Here is a 20,677-nt window from a genome sequence, read left to right as displayed (position 1 = left end):
GCTAAGAGACCTAATCAGACTTGCCAAGGAAAAAAAATACCCCCTGGCACTTCTCTCCACCAACCTGGAAAAAGCGTTCGACAGCGTCAGCCACACGTACTTACAGGACACCCTAAAAAAAGTAGGCATAGGCCAGAGACTTCGGCGTACAATTAAACATATGTACACGGAGGCCTCGACACAACTGTCTATTAATGGGTTTCTGACAGAACCAATCCGTATAAAGAGAGGGGTTAGGCAAGGCTGCCCACTATGCCCCCTTCTCTTTTCCCTAGCATTAGAACCCCTCATCAAAAGAATAGAGAACACCCCTGCAATTAATGGTATTTCACTGCCCCAAGTCTCCAAACAGTGCAAAATAGTAGCATATGCAGATGATGTAGTAGCCACACTCAGAGACTCTGAGTCTATCTGCATCTATCTTGACATACTGCAAAACTTCAGCATAGTCAGTGGTCTCCGAGTTAATGCACAAAAAAACCAAAATCAAAAATTTTGGAAATTTCCATAACACCGGATTTCCCTACGGTTTAGCGCTGCATAACCAGCCGCTAACAATACTAGGAGTTCCCTTTTCTGAGTCGCTAGCTTTACCAGATAAAAAATTACAGGAAATAAGTACGGAAAAGATAAGTCTATTCAAACCGACCTTTTTCTCCTTTTATGGCAGAGCCACAGTGATAAAAACAATCATTACCCCAATGCTGATGCACACAGTCAATATCACAGGCATCACACTGCTACAAGAAAACCAATTATCCAAAAAACTCATAGATTTCTTCTGGAATGAAAAAAAAACATGAGGTTAAAAAACAATACCTGCAACTAAAACATGAAGAAGGGGGGGGGTACGTTCTGCCTGATCTCAAAAGCTTGCTTTATGCAAATACATTCAAAACCGTACGGAAGGCCTTAAACTCAAACCATATTTCAGGCCTCCTAATTAGATATTTTATAGGACTTTTCCTCCCCCTCTTTGGAACTACGGACTATGCTGGACCCCGTGCAAGGGTTGTGCCTAAGTGGTACCGCACACTAGTAAAATCACTCACAGTACTTAGAGACAAAGGAAGAGAAATCCTCACACACAAACCCAAAGCAGTATACTGGGATTTCTTCCAACTCTCCAGGCATGATATACCAAACCTCGGGACAAACAATGAAATTCTCTTTAAAAACATCAAGAATAGCTGGGGACAGCCTTTTCATAGGGATCTGGCCTGGCGAATAGCTTATGGGCAGCTCCCGGTGAAACAGGTTAAATCTAGGTACGTACCCAGTCCGTGCGATCCCTTTTGTGATGTCTGCCGGGGCGTGGAAACGGTGGAGCATTTCTTTAATTTTTGCCCACCAGCCCAACGCGTCTGGCAAAGACTGAGCAAGCACTGGGAATCCCGATGCTATCACCAGAAGAGGTCATACACCTGCAATTCCCGCCACCAGTCAACAAGATCCAAAAATTCGCCATTTTTTTAATTAACGTCTTAAAGTATCACATCTGGAAGGTACGGAAAAAATCCTAGGTACGGGACGCAAATTTAATGTACGCAGGAATAAGGAAAGGTTTCTTTTTTTATCTTCCTAAATTTCTTGCACAAGAGAGACATCTATTAGGCGACTAAATTTGTGAACAAATACTGCAAACCACCGAAAATATGCTTTCTTATACAGGGACGCATCAAGCCCTGTATATTTCTTTAGTATCTCCAAAACTCTACCTAACTCTCCCTAGGAAAAGTAACAACCACTCTGTTCTTCCTCGCCACAAAGCTTTCTCTGGCACGGTTTCCTTTACTCCAAATAAGGGGGGGGGGTAGATCTGAGAACCCGGGCTGCGAAGGCTTACTGCGAGGCGGTGCTGCTCCTTGTGAGCGGCATCTCCCGGGCCAGTCTTCTACCCCATTCTAAGTCCCAGTGGTACCAGGTCTGCAAGTTCCTTATTTTGTTCCCTTTCAGTTCAACTAACCGGACCTTAAGTCCTTTAATTTTTATGTAATTTTAAACCTTAAGTCCTTTAATTTTTATGTAATTTAAAAAAAAAAAAAAATGTTCTAACTGAAAATACTGTTTTCAAAACAGGTCAATGGATCTCCTTCATAGATAATATACCCAAGGTAAAAAAAAATACTTTCTACATATATAAATATATATATATATATATATATATTATATGTATATGTATATACTTTGGTTAACGTTATCTCTGGTTACGAAGCCTCAATATAACGAAGTCCGCAATATCAAGCCCAATTTTACCTAAAAAAATTAAAATTTTAAGGTCAAGCCAGGCAGTCATCCGATTGGCGACTCATGACGTACTCATAAGCTGTGGTTTTCACAGTTTTGCGCTTCATCCACGTTAATTTTGTCGTTGCTTACACCTTCGTAGGGTGTGTTTCATTGTGGTGCATTGCAAAATTTTAGTGTTTCCAAATTCCCGACATTTTGGAACCTTTGGCCATCAAGAACAGGAAATTGTATATCCCGAGAATTCCCGAAATAATCTTTTTTATTTAATTTTCGTTGATCATCTGTAATAATGGCTATAACAGTAAATGTTAATAAACAGAAAAGCTGCGGAGAAGGTGGGGCAACCGGGGTTCGTGGCCCCTGCACTGTCTTTCAGAGCTTTCGAAAAACTCCTATATGTAAAAGGTCGAAGCAAAAAACGAGTAAATGAAATTTCCTAAAGGGAGGTTGACTGGAATTTCATGACTAGTGCATCTCTTGCCCTGAACGCTAAACAGGGGTCACTACGTTATTATTTTGGATTTCTGTTATATATATCAGGTTTTCTCAAAATATAAACAATGTAATTAATGCAAACTCTATTTAACCAAACGTTATAGTATACAGTGAGTTTTTACATATATCACACAATGTATTAACATTTCCAATCTCATTTAAATATTTTATTTATTAAATTAAACATTAATAGAAAACGAATGCAAATATTGACAGTCAAAGTTGACAGTCAAACTAGAGCAGATGGGGTTGGATATTAGATCAGTGCATTGGATTGGAGACTGGCTATCTGATAGGTATCAACAAGTTATGTATTGGGGAGCGATATACAGGAAAAGGAAAATCACTAGTGGAGTGCCTCAGGGATCTGTTTTAGGGCCATTACTATTTAACTTGTATATTAATGATATTGGCGAAGATTTGGATGGAGATATTCAGTTGTTTGCAGATGATGCAAAGTTGGGACGAACCATAAAGAGTAGTGAAGATGTTGTGGCCTTGCAAGAAGACTTGAATAAATTGAGTGATTGGGCAAGCAAATGGGGATGCGAGTTCAATGTTGCAAAACGTGAGGTTTTAAAATTTGGAAAACAAAGATGGGATGAAGAATTTATGCTTGGTGAGAATATATTGTTGGAAGTAGAGGAAATAAGAGATCTGGGAGTGATAGTGGATAAGGATCTAAAATTTAGGGGACACATCGCCAAATTTGTGAAGACAACACAAAGACTTCTGGGAATGATGAGGAGGACACTGATGTGTAGAAGTAGGGAGATTCTTGTTCCATTATATAAGGCTTTGATTAGGCCACACATGGACTATTGTGCCCAGATTTGGTCATCTGGTTTTCAGAAGGATGAAGAGATGTTGGAAAGGGTCCAAAGGCGACTGACTAAGGTAGTCTCTGACCCTGGAATGTCGAGTATGAGGAAAGATTGAAAAGATGTAGTCTAGTGGAGAGAAGGAAGAGGGGAGATATGATAGAGACCTACAAGTTGGTAAGGGGTTGTTATAGGATCAATGGTGGAGAAGTTCTACAGAGAATAGTGGGAGATCAGGGGAGAACCAGAGGTCATTCCTGGAAACTGTATAAGGAGGGTGTGAGTAAGGGAGTGAGAGGCAGGTTTTTTTCGTGCAAAGTTGTGAATGATTGGAATGCCTTGCCTGAGAGTGTGGTGTCTGCAAGGAGTTTGAATGTGTTTAAGACCCGGTATGATGAGATGTGTGTGAGATAAAAGGACCTCCTAGATGAGTCTTTGACTCAATGAGGTCTTGTTTAATAATAATAATAATAATAATAATAATAATAATAATATTCGTTTGAAAATTAAAAATACTTCAAATAGTTTTTATTTGTCATTTTTAAAATGAAATTTTAAGAAACATAGAGCATTAACTGCCCCATCAGACAATCGTGATCTTCCCTTTGTAACAAATATACTTGATGTGGAAAAATTTCTTTCATTTTCTGTAGACGTTGGTCAAATTGTTAATATTGCGTCTAAAAGCATCTTCAAGTTGCGAGTAAGAGAATGCGTTGCTTCATATAAGCTCACGTCCTTCCTTAGAGAAGCAAATATTTTGTCTGCATTCATAGGGCTAGGCTTTGATGTCGAAATTGATATTGCTTTAGCCAATTCACTCTTGAGATCAGATTCTGATTTAATGTCACAACTCTCTGTAAGGACATGCTTTATTTCTTTTATTGAAACTTCTTCTGCTGTAAATGTTCCTTTAAAAAGTCTTTCCATTAATGACTTCGCCAATCGTGCAATTTCATTCTTACTTCACAAGGCAAAATATTCATCCTCTTCCATCTCGCATAAGCACTTTGTGAGAGATACAAGATCTCTATTTCTACGTTTAACCAATTCAAGTTTTATTTCCTTTAAAAGTATTTGGCTCATTGAAGAATTCTGTTTTTCTAAATTACTGAACAGGAACTTAAAAAATTCCTTCACTTGTGAGAATATTAGCTTGTCTATTGCTTAAGGCTTCAACTGCTATTCTTACAGGTTGTAAGCAATTCAACATACCTCTCAATATTTCATAATACTTTTCTTTCCATAAGTGATCGAGTTTCAGCTCTCGTAAAACAGTCTTAATCGGATTTATGATCTTTAAAAATCTCTCTATCATTCTCTCCAATGTGTTCCAGCGTGTTTTACAGTCTAAAATGACTTCTAGTTCCCTCTTTTCACTCTTGGTTATTTCTTGCTGCAAAAGAGAATTTTTTACTGCAGAATATTTAAATATTTTCATAATTCTTCGTACGCTGCTAATTGCCGAAGATAGATCATCTCGCGAATCATAGTGATCAGCTCGGGCCACACCATCTAACTCAGAATCACTGTTATCATATTTATTGTATTCAGAATCCATATTGAATTCACTATCACTTCTAAAAGTCACTTCACCTTTCAACTTTTTAACATAAAATACTTTTGTTACAGCTAGATGTACTGTATGGTTGTAGCAGTACTGTTGAATAATCGTTGATAATTTTCCGAAATGTTCCATAACAGCTGCACCGTCACTTGTAATTGCAACCGCATCACTTTCAAGTTTTAACTGAAAGTTTTCTAATATTTCCTGAAGCAAGGATAACACTTTTTCCACAGCACAGTTCCCATGTATTCTTATTAAACCAAGGCTCATAGAGGTCTCATTGCAGTATATGTGAAGATTCTTGTATCGGCGATTCTTGCAACTGATCCACTCATCTATTGAAATACTCAGTTTTTTATTATCACATATGAATACTTCTAATTTCTGAATGTACAGTTGTTTCACTTGACCATAATAATTATGTATTAGTGTCATAACTGAAGATGGACTTCTTTACAACTGCATTCCTTTGCTTGTGAAACTTTCCCTAATAAACTCACTTCTTGTGATGGTGTTGACTGATATCCCATCCAAGGATATTGCACTAATTGTCTGCTAATTTGCTTACGGTTTCTTCTAAATCCAATCCCTTGACATAATGTAAAATTGTCGTTTGTCTCTTAGAAGATGAAGGCATTGGCTCATCATTATTCAATTCAGACAGTTTTTTCCTCTTCATTCCATTAATGTATACTAGGTGCTTATGCAGACTGCTGGTTGATGATGCTTTTCATTGCAAAGTTTTGGAGCATACCTTGCAACGAGCTGATTCGTTATCTTTATCTTTTCTAAAATATTCCCAACATTCTTAATATTCTTTACTCATTGTGACGGCAATCTATAAAAATATTAAAATATGATTTATGATATAAAAAATAATTTATTAAAATTTTTCCCAATTTCCCGAACAAATTTTCTCGGGATTCGGGAATGGGAAAACCAAAACCATTCCTGAGAACGGGCGGGAAGGAATTCCCGCCCGGAAATACTAATTGCAATAAATGACATGTGTTCTCTGATAGCATTATTGTGGATTTTTAAATATTAATTGATATTTTGCTTTTCTACCCATTTAGTAAAAATAGGTAGAAAAAGTAATAAAAAATAATGGAAAAGTAATTGCTTTAGAAACTAAAATAAATATCGTACAACGTGTTGGAAGGGTGAAAGAAAATCCTATGTGGCACATTCTTTAGGATTAGCGCAGTCAACTTTAACAGCCATACTTAGTTAATCAGAAAAAATAAACAATCTGCTCGGAATTGTGCAGATGTTACAGCAGCAAACTTAACTCGTTTAAGGAGTCCAATTAAAGCAAAAATGAAGGAAATATTAGGTTTGTGGATAGATGATATGCACAAAGACATATGCCTTTAACTCAAATGATGATTCAAGAAAAAGCATTATATTTGGAAAGGAATGGGATGACCTGGGATCAAGAGGAAAGAGTTGGAATTGAAGCGGGTTCTAAAATGAATAAGCAGAAAGGGAAGCGGCCCCAGTCGAACATGAAGAGATCACATCGAGTGAGTGGTAGTATCAGTGGAACTAGCAGTCGATCCAGAAATGAACTGTTGTGTTTGTATACAAATGCTAGAAGTGTAAGAAACAAGGCATATGAAATGGCTGCACTAATTGCATCTGTTCACCCAAAGATTGTCGGAATAATTGAGACATGGTTGGAAGAGGACGACATCCTGCCAGGAATAGAGATGGAAGGGTATGATGTGTTTCGTGAGGACAGAAGGGGTAAAAGGGAGGGAGAGTGATATTGATGATAGAGAAAGAGTTATGTCCAGACAATGTAGAGATGCAAGAGGGAAATAGGGCCAGTGGTTTTGAAGCAGTATGGTGTGAGATAGAGGTGAATAGAATCAAATACTTGGTTGGATGTTGTTATAGACCAGGCAATGTAAATGGTGGCAATAACGAAATGTATAATCAAATTAGTCAACCAAATAAGAAAAGGATGATCATTATGGGCGATTATAATTATGGTAATATAGACTGGAATGATGAGATAGCTACTGGAAGTAAACAAAATCAGTTTCTTGAGTTTTTGAGGGATAACTACCTCAGTCAGTATGTAACAGAGGGCACACGAGAATTGAGAGACTTGGATTTGGTCATCTCATCAGAGGATGTAATTATAAATGAGGTGTCAAATTGCCCTCTAGTTGGTGAGAGTGACCATGAAGTGATTACCTGGGTGGTTTCCAGCAGTGTGAGGAGCTCTGTGAGAAAAGGGTATATTTAGAACTACAGGGGGGGGGTGATTATGAAGAGCCTAGGAGACAGCTTGTGTGTGTAGCATGGAATGAGGAGTTAGCTGGAAATGAGATCAATGCATCTTGGTGTATTTTCAAAAACTGTTTAGTAAATGCAATGTCTAAATATATTCCAAGGGTGAGAAGGTTAAATAAGGTAGGTGTGAGATGGATGAATAAAGAGATTAAGCATGCGATACAGAGAAAAAGGGCATTGTGGAGGCAGAATAAGAGAAGTGGAAATAACCAATTCCATGAGGACTACATAGACCAGGCAAGACGGGTGACTTGGTTGGTTAGCTAAAGAGAGGTATGAACAGCATTTAGCTAATGAACCCAAAAAGAATCCTAAGGAGTTTTTTCGATATGTAGCCAGCAAAAGAAAGAATGATTATGGAAGGATGCATTGATAGGAGAAAATGGCATAAAGACAGCTGTTGCAGAATGTGTGGTGGATAAACTTAAAGAGCAGTTCATAAAGATCTTTCAATCTTGTGAATGTGACTTCATGGAGAGTTTGAGAGCAGTTGATGGTGGGGAGGAGAGACTGACTGTAGGTGAGCAAGAAATGTGGGGAATTCAGGAAACTAGACGTTAATAAGGCTGTGGGACTTGATAATATATCACCACATATTCTAAAGGAATATGCCAGGAGTTGACACCTGCCTTGACATATTTTTTTAATATGAGTCTTGCACTCTGTCAAGTTCCTAAGGAGTGGAAGGAGGGCAAGATTGTGCCACTTTATAAAGGAGGCGATCGAACTCAAGCATCAAACTATAGGCCATTCTGTGTGTCAGGTGTTGTGGTTAAGTTGTTGGAGAAGCTTGTTCAATGTTGCAAAATGTGTGGTTTAAAATTTGGAAAACAAAGATGGGATGCAGAATTTATGCTTGGTAAGGATATATTTTTGGAGGTGGAAAAAATAAGAGATCTGGTGGTGATAGCGGATACGGATCTGAAATTTAGGGGACACATAGCCAAAATTGTTAAGACAACACAAAGTCTTCTGTGAATTATTCAGAGGACACTAACTTGTAGAAGTAAGGAGATTCTTGTTCCATTGTATAAGGCTTTGATCAGGCCACACATGGACTATTGTGCCCAGATTTGGTCACCTGGTTCTCAGAAGGATGAAGATATGTTCGAAAGGGTCCAAAGGCGATTGACCAAGGTAATTTCTAACCTCTGGAATGTCGAATTTGAGGGAAGATTGAGAAGGTGTAATTTTCAGAGTCTAGTTGACAGGAGGAAGAGGGGAGATATGATAGAGACATATTAGTATGGGGTTGTTGTAGGATCAATGCTGGAGAAGTTCTGCAGAAAATAGTGGGATATCAGGGGAGAAAAAGAGCTCATCCCTGGAAACTATATAAAGAGGATGTGAATAAGGCAGTGAGAAGCAGGTTTTTTTTCGTGCATAGATGTAAACAATTGGAATGCCTTGCCTGAAAGTATGGTGTCTGCAAGGAGTTTGATTGTGTTTTAGACACGGCATGATGAGCTGTATGTGTGTGATAAAAGTACCTCCTAGATGAGTCTTTGACTCCATGAGATCTTTTGGTTATTATAATATTTTTTTTATTGTTCTTTCAAATATTTACATATGTGTAAAATGATCTATTCAGTATATTATTTTACAAGGTTCAGCACTTTGTGACACATATAAAGAGATTTAAATAGTAATGATGATAACAGTTTTTTTAATATATATATATATATATATATAGATATATATATATATATAACAATCATAATAATAATTTACAATTATATTGTTCAGAGTTACATAAGTCATATAATATTACATGTTGTAGTTTACTATTTCTTTTTTCAAGTTTGAAAAAGTGTGATTATACAACAGTATTTACACATATGCAATCTAAATATTATATTTCCTTATTCTCACAAACATACAGTGTAAACTAATGATTTACATTTAAAAGAATTTTTTTTTACATTGGATACATTTGTTACAGTTATTATATACATTACATACATTTGTTTACATATCATACATTACTTACATTTGTTTACATGTGATATTTACATTACGTACATTGGTTTACATATAATACATAATACATACATTACATACATTGGTTTTCATGTGATACGTACATCACATGCATTTGGTTACATATGATACGTCTTGGATGAGAACTAATTTTTTTGCTTTCATCCTCGAAGCTTATATGTAAACTTATCTGAGAATGACACCGATTGGTTATTATGTATTTTTTATTTTTTATTTTTTGCTGTGTTGGGAAGCTATGAAATCTATGATTGAGAAATTCTCGTGCGCGCACACTCGCACACACACACACGAACACGCACACACACACACACACACACACTCGCACTCACACACAATAACTTGGAATGTATTGATGCATCACTGAACTGGAAGCCTGAACGAATATATTGTGTTTCATTAAATTTGTATGGTATTTTGGGTGCGTGTTTCTTGTTCGTAGTATGTCCTTAGAGCTCTTTTCAGGCTATTGTAGTTTGTAAGATTTCTGTATTCAGAAGGTAATTTGTTCATCATGTCTGGGACGTAGAAGTTTCGCGTGGCCTTTCCGTAGTGATTACTGTATTTATATGTGATATAATTAGTAGTCTGAAGTTTTGTTATACGGTATGTATTTCTAACTGTCCTGTAGTTGGCATCGAAATAATGTTTTAGAAATGCTGCATAGTGACATAAATGTTTTGGTGTCAGTATTTTGTGTTCTGACATTGCAATGTTTATAAGGTCGTGATTTTCTCTTTGTTCCCAAAATATCAGTTTTGTCATTTTGTACTGTAGCGACATTAATCTATTTAATTTGTAGGGTGCACAGAAAGCATACGTTGTTATAGCGTATCTTAGTATATTTTGGCATAGTGCTTTGTATATTAGTGTTTTTAGGCGTATGGGAACTATGTCTTTTAATCTGTAGAGTTTGCCACTTATTGTTCGGAGTTTGTTGTGTAGATGGTTTTTGTGGCTATTCCAGTTCATATCTACATCGAAGTAAATTCCAGGGTATCGTATTATTTCAACCTGAGTGATTGTAGTGGTTTTGCTGTTCTGTGTGTTTTTTATGTTTGGAAAGTGGATGTTGGATGGTTATATATTTGTTAATAACTGGTCGAGTCAGTGGATTTCTGAATATCATTAATTTTGTCTTTTTTGAGTTTAGGTGTATGGAGTTTTTCGTGAGCCAGTCTATGATCAGATTAATGTCATGTTGCATATTTGTTTGGGCTATGCTTGCGTTATTATGGATGGATATTATTGCTGTATCGTCTGCGTATTGGAATATCTTACCTTTGAGTGGTAGCTGATTAATATCGTGTGTGTAAATATTGAATAGAGTTGGGGAGAGTACAGCTCCCTGTGGCACTCCACAGGTTACTGGTAGCTCTCTGCTTCAGTTTGACCCGATGCGTGTGATATGCTTTCTATTTTGGAGGTAGTTTGTAAACCACCTGTGAAGAGGCCCGTCTATTCCAACATGCCTCAGCTTTTCTAACAAGGTTTGATGTGTAGGTGTATCGAATGCTTTAGTTAGATCTATAAAGACTACCATAGCAATTTTGTTTTTGTCTAAGGCGGTATTAATTACGTCTGTAAAGTCTTCCAAGAGAGATGTTGTTCCCTTATTTTTCTGAAAACCATATTGTGTTTTGGGGATAATATGAACTATCTCAGTGTAATATAGATCTCATAAAAGAAGATCTCAGCGGATCATACTGAAGAAACTCACTGCTGTGAGTTTCTTCAGTATGATCCGCTCCATAATTTGATTGATAATTGGTAATGTTGCTATGGGTCTGTAATTGCTGATTAAATTTCTTTTTCCTTGTTTGTATATGGGTGTGATTATGGCGGTCTTTAGCATACTTGGTATCTGTCCTGTTTTAAATATTTTATTTATTAGTTTTAGTAGGATAGGACTTACACTAGTTGATGTTGCTTTATATCTTTAGGTCTGATACCATCTATTCCTGGGCCTTTGTTTGGTTTGATTTGATGTATTGCTGAGAGAAGTTCTGCTTCTTTTATGGTTGGGAACCATAATGTCTGTTTTGATTGTGGTCCAAGTGGAGGGTCTCGTTTTGTGATTGGGGGAATATTTCTGCGTAGTTCTTGGATGGAGTCTGCAAAGTATTGGTTAAAGTCATTTGCTAGTTGTTGGATAGGTTTTGCGTCTCTCATGAAGCTGTGTTTTATGGTTTCGGAGGCGGTGGTGTTGGGAACAAAATCTATCATCTCATTGATCAGATGCCAGGTTTGTTTCATGTTGTTTTGTGCGGAGGTTAGTTTGTCTCTGTAGTAGCTTCTTTTTGCATTTCTGATTTGTGCTGTAAGGCGATTCCTTGTTATCTTATATTCAGTTTTTAAAGCTGTGTTATTTGGATAGCGCTTTAATTCTTTCCATAAAGAATTATGGAAAAAAGAATTAGCTAAATTCTAAAGCCTAATTTCTCTTGAAGAAAAATTAGCAGGTGGGTTCAAAGCAGCCAAAGACCGTTTAATTACTCTTTGGATTATATGCCTCTGGCGATTTAAATTAAAATTGCTATCAGTTTCCATTTGGAATAATAATAATAATAATAATAATAATAATAATAATAATAATTTGTTTAATCGCCTGAAATCTATGCAAATTGAAGAAATTTCGGAAAAATTTGTGGCTTCTCTTGGGTGGTTTTAGAAATTTAAGAAACGAGCCAGAATTCATAGTGAAAAATTATCAGGAGGAGCTGCAAGTACAGATGTTGAAGCTGCGAATAAGTTTCCAGATAAACTAAAGGAAATAGTTGAACATGAAAAATTTTCACAAATTTTGTGTTTAATGTCGACGAAACCAGTTTGTTCTGGAAACAGCTACCATCAAAAAGCCTAATTTCTCTTGAAGAAAAATCAGCAGCTGGGTTCAAAGCAGCCAAAGACCGTTTAATTACTCTTTGGATTATATGCCTCTGGTGATTTAAATTAAAATTGTTATCAGTTTACCATTTGGAAAATCCGAAGGCATTAAAAGGTAATATAAAAATGAATTTAACTGTAAAATGGAAAAATAATAGAAAAGCGTCGATTACTGATTGGTTTGTTAACCATTTTTGTCCAAAAGTGAAACGGTATTGCCAAAGAAATAATTTTGAAGAAAAAGCTCTTTTGTTGTTGGACAGTGCTTTGGGATATCCTACTGATCTTAATACGGTAGCCACATGCATTCCTGTCAAAGTTGTCTTTCTTCCAGCAAACACAACTTCCCTGGTTCAACCGAAGGATCAAGCAGTAATAGCAACATTTAAAGCTTATTATCTGTGTGGTACATTAAGCAATTTAATTGAACTAGAAGATAAAGTGCAAATGTCAATTGAAACGTTTTGGAAAAACTACCCCATTAAAGACATTTGAAAACATTACTCTTGGAAAGAAGTCACTCAGAAATGCTTAAATGGAGTTTGGTGCAAATCATGGTGAGAAGTTGTATTAGAAGAAAAAAATAACATTCAGGAGATTAGAAATGAAATTATCCAGATGGCTCTATTAATAGATTTCGACAATGTAGATGGAGGGGATGTAAGAAATTTATTAAATGCTGTTAGCAACCAAAGATTTAAAAAGATTCTTGAATGACATTCAAAACGTTTTAAATTTTTCCAGTGAAAATTATCCTGATTTAGGAAGAAGTGTTATTGTTTAGCGATCAGTGTTAAATGCCATAAATCCATATAGGCAATTGATAAATGAAAGAGAAAAAAAGCATAAACAATCAACTTTAGATTCGTATTTTAAAATGTCGTGATTTTATCTTTGTTTGGCATGTAATATTGACTTTTTATTTAATGAAGCTTTTCTTTTTTCAAACAAAAGTCTTTCATACGAATATATCCCTATAACGGCCATGGTATTTTTAGTAACTCTGAAAAAGAAGGTTTGCTTAACAAAGTAATTTCGTGAAACTCATCTTCTTCATTTATTGAGGTATACCCGTGTGTATTTTACCTTGGGTATAATAAATGTTAAAGATACCAAGCTATTTTAAACCTGGTTTTACTACATTTCCCAAGTAAGCAAACTGAGAAGTAAGTCAAGTTTGCGCCTGCAAATATTATCCACCTTTACCACGAGTTGCTTTGACTTGCACTACGTGTGGGTTCACCTAGACTTCAACACTTGCAGGCGCAAACTTGACTTGCTTCTCTGTTTGCTTACTTCGGAAATGGAGTAAAACCAGGTTTAAAATATTAAAATAGCTTGGTATCTTTAACATATATATAGTATATGTACATTTTATCAGAACTAATTCAGGAAGATGAGATGTTTCAGTTATTCCTACACAGCAGAGATTCAGTGTACACTGTTATCATTAACAGAGCTAGTTTAAGATTATATGTGCATTTTTGAGTAATTGTGTTAAAGAAAATAATAAAATTATGTAAATACTATCATAATGATCTAAATCTGCATTAGATAAATTGCCATCTGCAGCTGCAAAACTAGTCTTTACCTTTTCCTCCAATGTTAGTATTTTCAGATGAAGAAATTCAACTCTCACCTAATAATAATTACAAACATCCATGCCTTTTGCGAGTTTCAAATAATCCACAGCTCATGGGTGGGAGAAGGTACGCTATCTAGTCTGTTTTTCATCATCATCATTGTTTATTTACAATTTTCAATTTGTAAATAGGGAAATGAACTAATTAAATAGGAATAAGAAGAAATTAATTATTATGTCATTTCCCAGACATCTCTGTTTTGACTCAGTAGAGTTATTTCTCGTGGAGAGAAACAAACAGAGAGAGAGTATCTGTGATAAGATTGTTAATATACTGCCAGAATTGTTTAGTTTGTCTTTCTCTCCCTCTTTGTCCATTTGATTGTGCATGTAAAAATAAGATGTCAAATTATGGAGAGGGAGGATGTCTCAGTTGATGTCCAAGCCAATCAAGTTGACATCTGCGTTGGGTTTCAATCAAGGGTTTTTGGTTTGCCTCTGAAGCAGCAGATGTAATTATGCTGATTTAGATCATTATGATAGCATTTACGTAATTTTATTATCATTTTCTTTAATAGCTTTACTTAAAATTGCACCTATGATCTTAAACTAGCTGCGCAACTGATAGCAGACTGCAAGATGTCTTGACTATGCAGGAATAGTGCTGTGATTTTCAAAATGGACGTGTATTCAATAACTGAAACAAGTCACCTTCTGAATTAGTTCATATAAAAATATATATCACCTGGATGAATCTCTAAATGCGCATCAGAAAAATAGCAAACGGTTAGAAGAATCAATATTCTTAAATATTGACTCTTCTAACCTAACCTAACCTAATCTTGCCCTAGAGAAACTTACAAATATTTGTCCATGGCAGGATTCATATTTGCAATCTGTTGATCGGTGAGCGGATATACTAACCAATCGGCCAACAAGGCCTTTCCACTGTATTTACTATATACAAGAAATATGATAACTGCAATTTGTTACTTTGTAATGGATTCGTTGGTGTTTTAACTTTTGAGCCCTCTCATAAGTTAGGAGCTTTCCATAAGCGGAGTTCAGGTGATTAGTTTGTGGGATACTAGACTGGTAATATTTTTTGTTACATTTAACTACCTAACTTAGGAGCACTTTCTACAACCAATATACTGATATACAGTATTTAGTTTCCATTTCCAATGTTATATGATGTTTCTCCTCATATTTTTATTCCTCACTACCAGTGTTATAGTGTATCTTTTGTCTGTTCCTCTTTCGTGTGAAGTACAGGGATAGGTTTTCTTAATTTGACTCCTTGTGGAACTACAAACATTGATTAATATGAAACCGAGTCAAGATTATGTATGTAGCAAATTGCTCAGCGCATCTCTGTGTTCAAAATGAACGAGAAATTGTCTTCTGATTTATATGCAACAGTGATTTTCTAGCAGTGAGAACATTTTGACCTTTGCAGTCTTTGCATAAGAACCAAAAGTAACTGACCTGGCTACTGTCTCCAAGACAGTTGCTCATACCTCTGGCACCAGTGAAGTTGTGGTGGGAACAAATCATGGATGTTACTTTCAGTGTGATGGCGATGATACTAGAATAGAAGATGACTTCCACTTTCCATCTGAAAGCTCCATGTAGATGGTAGACCATATCCCTCAGTGCTGCCTTCTCTGGTGTAGCAGCAGTTTATTTTTAACATCCAGTTTGGTGACACAACTCTTGTAATGCAGATAGAAGTAAACAGGGGGGGGATTCTGGGATAGTAAAAATAATTCTCAGATTATACTGCTTTCTGTGGCTTATATTAGTATTGTGTACACCTTATTAATGAACTAATTAGCACTGATGGATTACCAGATTTCATGAAATTTATACACCTGGTACACATATGATCTCAAGCCGGACCACTTGATAAGAATGCTTGATTGTCTCTTTTCTTCAGCATAGTTTCGTTTTCCAAAGTTGCTAAGATTAGGGGAAGTGCCATGTGAGGCTTGGAGATAGGATACCTGCTGAGACTCTCTCACACCATGCAAAATCCAAGGAAGAGCTCTTTATCTGTGATGGGATTTCTTGTCATAGTAGTGTGGAAGAGTAGCTCTCTGATTATTACAGGAAGGAGGCGGTCTTCACTATGTGTTTCCTATCTAAAATTTGCCACCTTTGATGGGTATCGCTGTAAAATATGTTTATATAAATTGGCACAAAATTGTTGCCATTATTAATCTAGTAGAAGAAAAATATCTCTTGTAGCAGAAGAGATAGATGGTTGTTAGGGTGACTGTTTCTGACATTCAACATTGAAGAAAAACAATGTATAAAAGGTATCTTTTAGTCTGATTACAAGTATTGCTGTCACTTCTGATGCAACAGAAGAACACAGAACAGTTAGACAGAACACAGTGTATGGACGAAAGTGCCATATAAATAGATATATTTATTTATTTAATTTTTATTTTTTGAATGTGGCTCAGGAAATGTTGTCTAGATTACATTAGCCATGCGAGTGCACTAATGAATTTTTTTTATTTTATAATTTTTTGGTATTTTTATTGATTTTTTACATTGTCTAGAAACCCTGTTCTAGAGACCAAACAGCGAATTTTTTGAAGCATTGCTAGCAGGGCAGTGGACTCACATCATGTAATCAAAGTCATCTTCTACCTAAAAATAATCATCCATACCCATTGCCTGGATTCTAACCCATAGCCTGCTGGTTTGAGAGGAAATATGCTGAACACTCAACTAACCAGGGTGGTAACTGAGAGCCATTTGGCTTTATTCCACATAAATAAATATAATAAATATATTTCTGAGGTTATTTTGTTTTTGAATTGTGCTGGGATACATAGAATAATTAAAGTGTACTTGAAGACATTGGAAGTTATTTCGAAATACAGTCGGTTCGACTGTATATCGAAATAACTATCGCATAATATCTACCGCATAATCTTTTTATGCGGTAGATACGTTCCACAGAAAACCGCATATAAAAAATTGCACAAAAAAGGCCTAAACTTACGTTGAAAAATCAGGGATAAGTTCCGTAATTTTCTAAAACCGCATAAAACCGAAGCAATAAATTAAAATAAACCTAAAATCACATAAAACATTTATAAAAATTCTGGAAAATAAGAATACCTAAGTTTGTTTTAAAGCTTTATTCATTTAATTTTATTGAAAAGTAACATTTTTTTTACATTTTGTCATCAGATTTATTGTCGCTATTAGACAATATTCAATATTCTGCAACGTTTGCAAACTGGTGCGAAACAATTTTCATCACCAGAAGAGACAGTCAGCACATCAGATCTGTATGGTAAAGGCAATGGTTCTTCACAAACAGAATTAGCTTCACCTTTTTTTCTTCTGACAATGTAATCAGTGATTAAACTTTGCGATGATGATTTTGCTTATTTTTTATGCAGCTCGCGATATCCAGACATACAGTTCTTCAGCTCACGTTGGAATTTAAAGGCTCGTTCAGAATTTGTGTCATTAACAAGAAAATGATTTTCCAATTTATTACACAGTTCATGACCTTCTCGAATTACATTTGCAGTGAGGGGACAGGTTTTTCTTCCGCTTCACTATCGTTTTCTGGATTTTCGACGATATCTAAAGTTAATCGATATCAATAATATCGTCATCACTTAAGGCATTATCCACAAGCCATTCGTCTACATCTTTCTGGCTAAATATATCAAAACCTTCTCCATTAATTTCATGTGCCAAAGTAATGATTTCAGCTGATAATGTAGATGGTTGTACTGTTTGCCACACATTCAGGCCAGGCTACTTTCTAGCAGGCATTTAAAGTTTGTGGTCTTATTTCAGCGATAGCAGATGCAACAAGATTTAAGCAGTCCAAAGCAGAAAATTTTTTCCAATCATCAGTTACTGTTAATGATTCATTTTCTAGTTTATACAATATAAACTGAAGTGTGCTTAATGCAATATTTTTCGAAAGTAGCAATTATGCCTTGATCTAATGTCTGAATAATGCTTGTTGTATTGGTTAAAAAAAACACTACCTGCACATTTGGATTTTGTAAACGCGGAATACTTGGTGCATTGTCAACAATTAATAAAATTTTAAAATCGAGAGCTTTTTGCTTCGTATATGTTTCCACTTCTGGCACAAAGCAATCCGTTTTGAACCATTCAGTAAATACAGCAGTTGTTACCCAGGCCTTTGTATTAGCCATCCAATGTACTGGCAGCTGTTTTAGATCTTTGCCTTTTAGAGCATGTGGTCTTAGAGATCGATTTACTAGGAGGGGTTTCAACATTCGAAATCCTGATGCATTGCTACAAAGTAACAACGATACTCGATCTTTGCTTGCTTTAAACCCACTTGCTTTTTTCTCAGACTTTGCGATGTAAGTTCCACTTGGCATTTCCTTCCAAAACAATCCTGTTTCGTCAGCGTTAAACACTTGATCAGGATAATATCCACCATCTTCAATAATTTTGACTAACTTCTCTTGAAAATGTTTGGCTGCTTCTTCATCTGCTGCTGCAACCTCGCCTGGAATCTTCACATTATGAAGTGCATTCCTTTTTAAAAACCCGGTTTACCACCCTTTGTTAGCCGAAAATTCTTTATCAGCCTGGGAAGCGGAAGTAGACGGCTTCAATTGCTCCATCTGTTTATAAAACTGAAGAGCATTTTGTTTAATTAAATAACAACTTAGGAATTCTTCTTTGAGTTAATTCTTCAATCCAAATTTCAGCGCTCGTTCCATGTTTTCTAATAAAGCATCTCTTGAGTACGATGATAATTTGGCACTTAGTTTTGTGCCAGAAATGACAGATTTTCTCATTGCGACTTCATTCGTTTTAATTGCTCTTATAGTAGATTCGCCTAAATTAAAATGTTTACCAATCATCGAAGATCCCTTTCCTTTTGCTAAGGGATCTGAAATTGCAATTCTCATTTCCAAAGAAATTGCAATTCTCATTTCCAAAGAAATTGCTTTTCTTTGGTGCTTTTTTTTCTCCTTTGGGCCAAATTAAATCTATAAAATAAAAATTAGGAAAATTTAGACTTTCGATAATGAAAGACAAACACTTAGTCACATGCAAAATTAAACTTCACGGACACTCACTGCTTACACGTTGCTCAAGTTACGCCAGATTGTGCTGCAACATGCTGTTCATTATGTACAACGGTATATAAATTATGAAGATACGCATAAAAAGAGACCCGAGTGTATGTGATGTCTGGTGTACATGATGGGAGTTAATCTTTACAGTTCCTTAGTTTGATATATTTTCAAATCATTTATATTTTGTAGAAATACTTATATTCCAAAACATTTATGTCTCTGTATGTGTGTTTTTATTTTCGTTCATTTTTTTCAGCTCATCAAATGGCAGCTTATTCACACCTATATATTTGACAGAATCAAAATATAATAATCCACATAACTGTTATACGTTCAATTCTCAGTGGGGGCATCCTGATGCGGAAGACAGATTTCTTCATAAGGCTGATGGTAAATTGTTTTAATGCTCATAAATCTCAATATTTAAGATCTCTAAAAGAATAATAAAAGTGAAATTAGCTGTTTACATTTTTGTGCACTTCTGGATTTTTGCAGTGCATTTGGTTACGCTTCAGTTTTCATAATGGTTTAGTTTTACAATTTGTTTAAATAAATTTCACTTTAGTGTAGTCAGTAAACATAATTAAAATATGAACTTCAGCAGATATATAAGAAAAATCATAGTTCTCCTTCCATTTCTTTTCAATAAGTGAAGAACATGCTGCTGCTGCTTCTGTAAATTTTCTTCATAACAATGAAACGATTTACTTCCATTGTTTCATCGTCTGTGTCCAGTCACAATATACAAATACTGCCTTTCATAAAAATGCTAATATGATATGTTCTCAGTTGCATTTTAAATAGTTATGTATCCCAAAAATGTCCACGTTAACTTGCCAACTTGTTAACTTTATTGTTGGTTTTTCTAGAGAGAGAGAGAGATTCAGACCGAGTTAGGCTACAGAACAAGACCATTCTCAATGAGATGTTTTAGACCATTTGGAATTTTTTTCTATTAGAAGATACTAATATTTAGAATAAATAAATAAATACTTAGAATAAATACAGAATATTTCATAGAATGTCATCCTTTTTTTCTCAAGACTAGCAATTTGTGTGCCGTGAGTGAATGAACATTTGGACAATCTGTGCAGCACTAGCAACTTTATAGGCAATATGCTTAGATATAGGTTTTTTCTTCTTTAAAGCATGCCTACCTTTCATAAAACAGAATGTGATTTCTTCAGAGTGAGAGACTCATATAGTTGCAAGAGAGAGTATAGCCCCTTAAATAATCAGAGCATAAAATGTAGCATGAATTCAGTTGTTTACCGATTATCTCCTATCTCCATTATTTTCAGTTTTCAATGAACAATGTGCTTGACCACCTTAACCAAGCATAAGAGTTCTTGGGAACAAGGATAATGTGAGGATAGATAGATAGATATAAAAAGGTTGTTGACGGTAAAGACTGTATAGTAGGAAAGATGGTCATGTATTCATCATCATTATCACGAACCATGGGCTCACTGCACGTTGTCTGTTTCACTATCTTCTTCCACCTTTCTTTGTCCAGTGCACAGTGTCGCAGTTTTTGTGCACCCATTCTACACCAGTCTTTTGTATAGCCTATCCATTCTCTGTATGGTTTACCTCTTCTATTTAAACCATCCAAAATACCAAACAGATGTGTCCAAATAAATGCAGTATTACCCAAGTATAATTG

This window comes from Typopeltis vanoorti, chromosome 26 (assembly GCF_054136105.1).
Source record: "Typopeltis vanoorti isolate ZY-2024b chromosome 26, IOZ_Tvanoo_1.0, whole genome shotgun sequence".
Classification (NCBI taxonomy): Eukaryota; Metazoa; Arthropoda; class Arachnida; order Uropygi; family Thelyphonidae; genus Typopeltis; species Typopeltis vanoorti.
Note: the sequence above shows the minus strand (reverse complement) of the source record.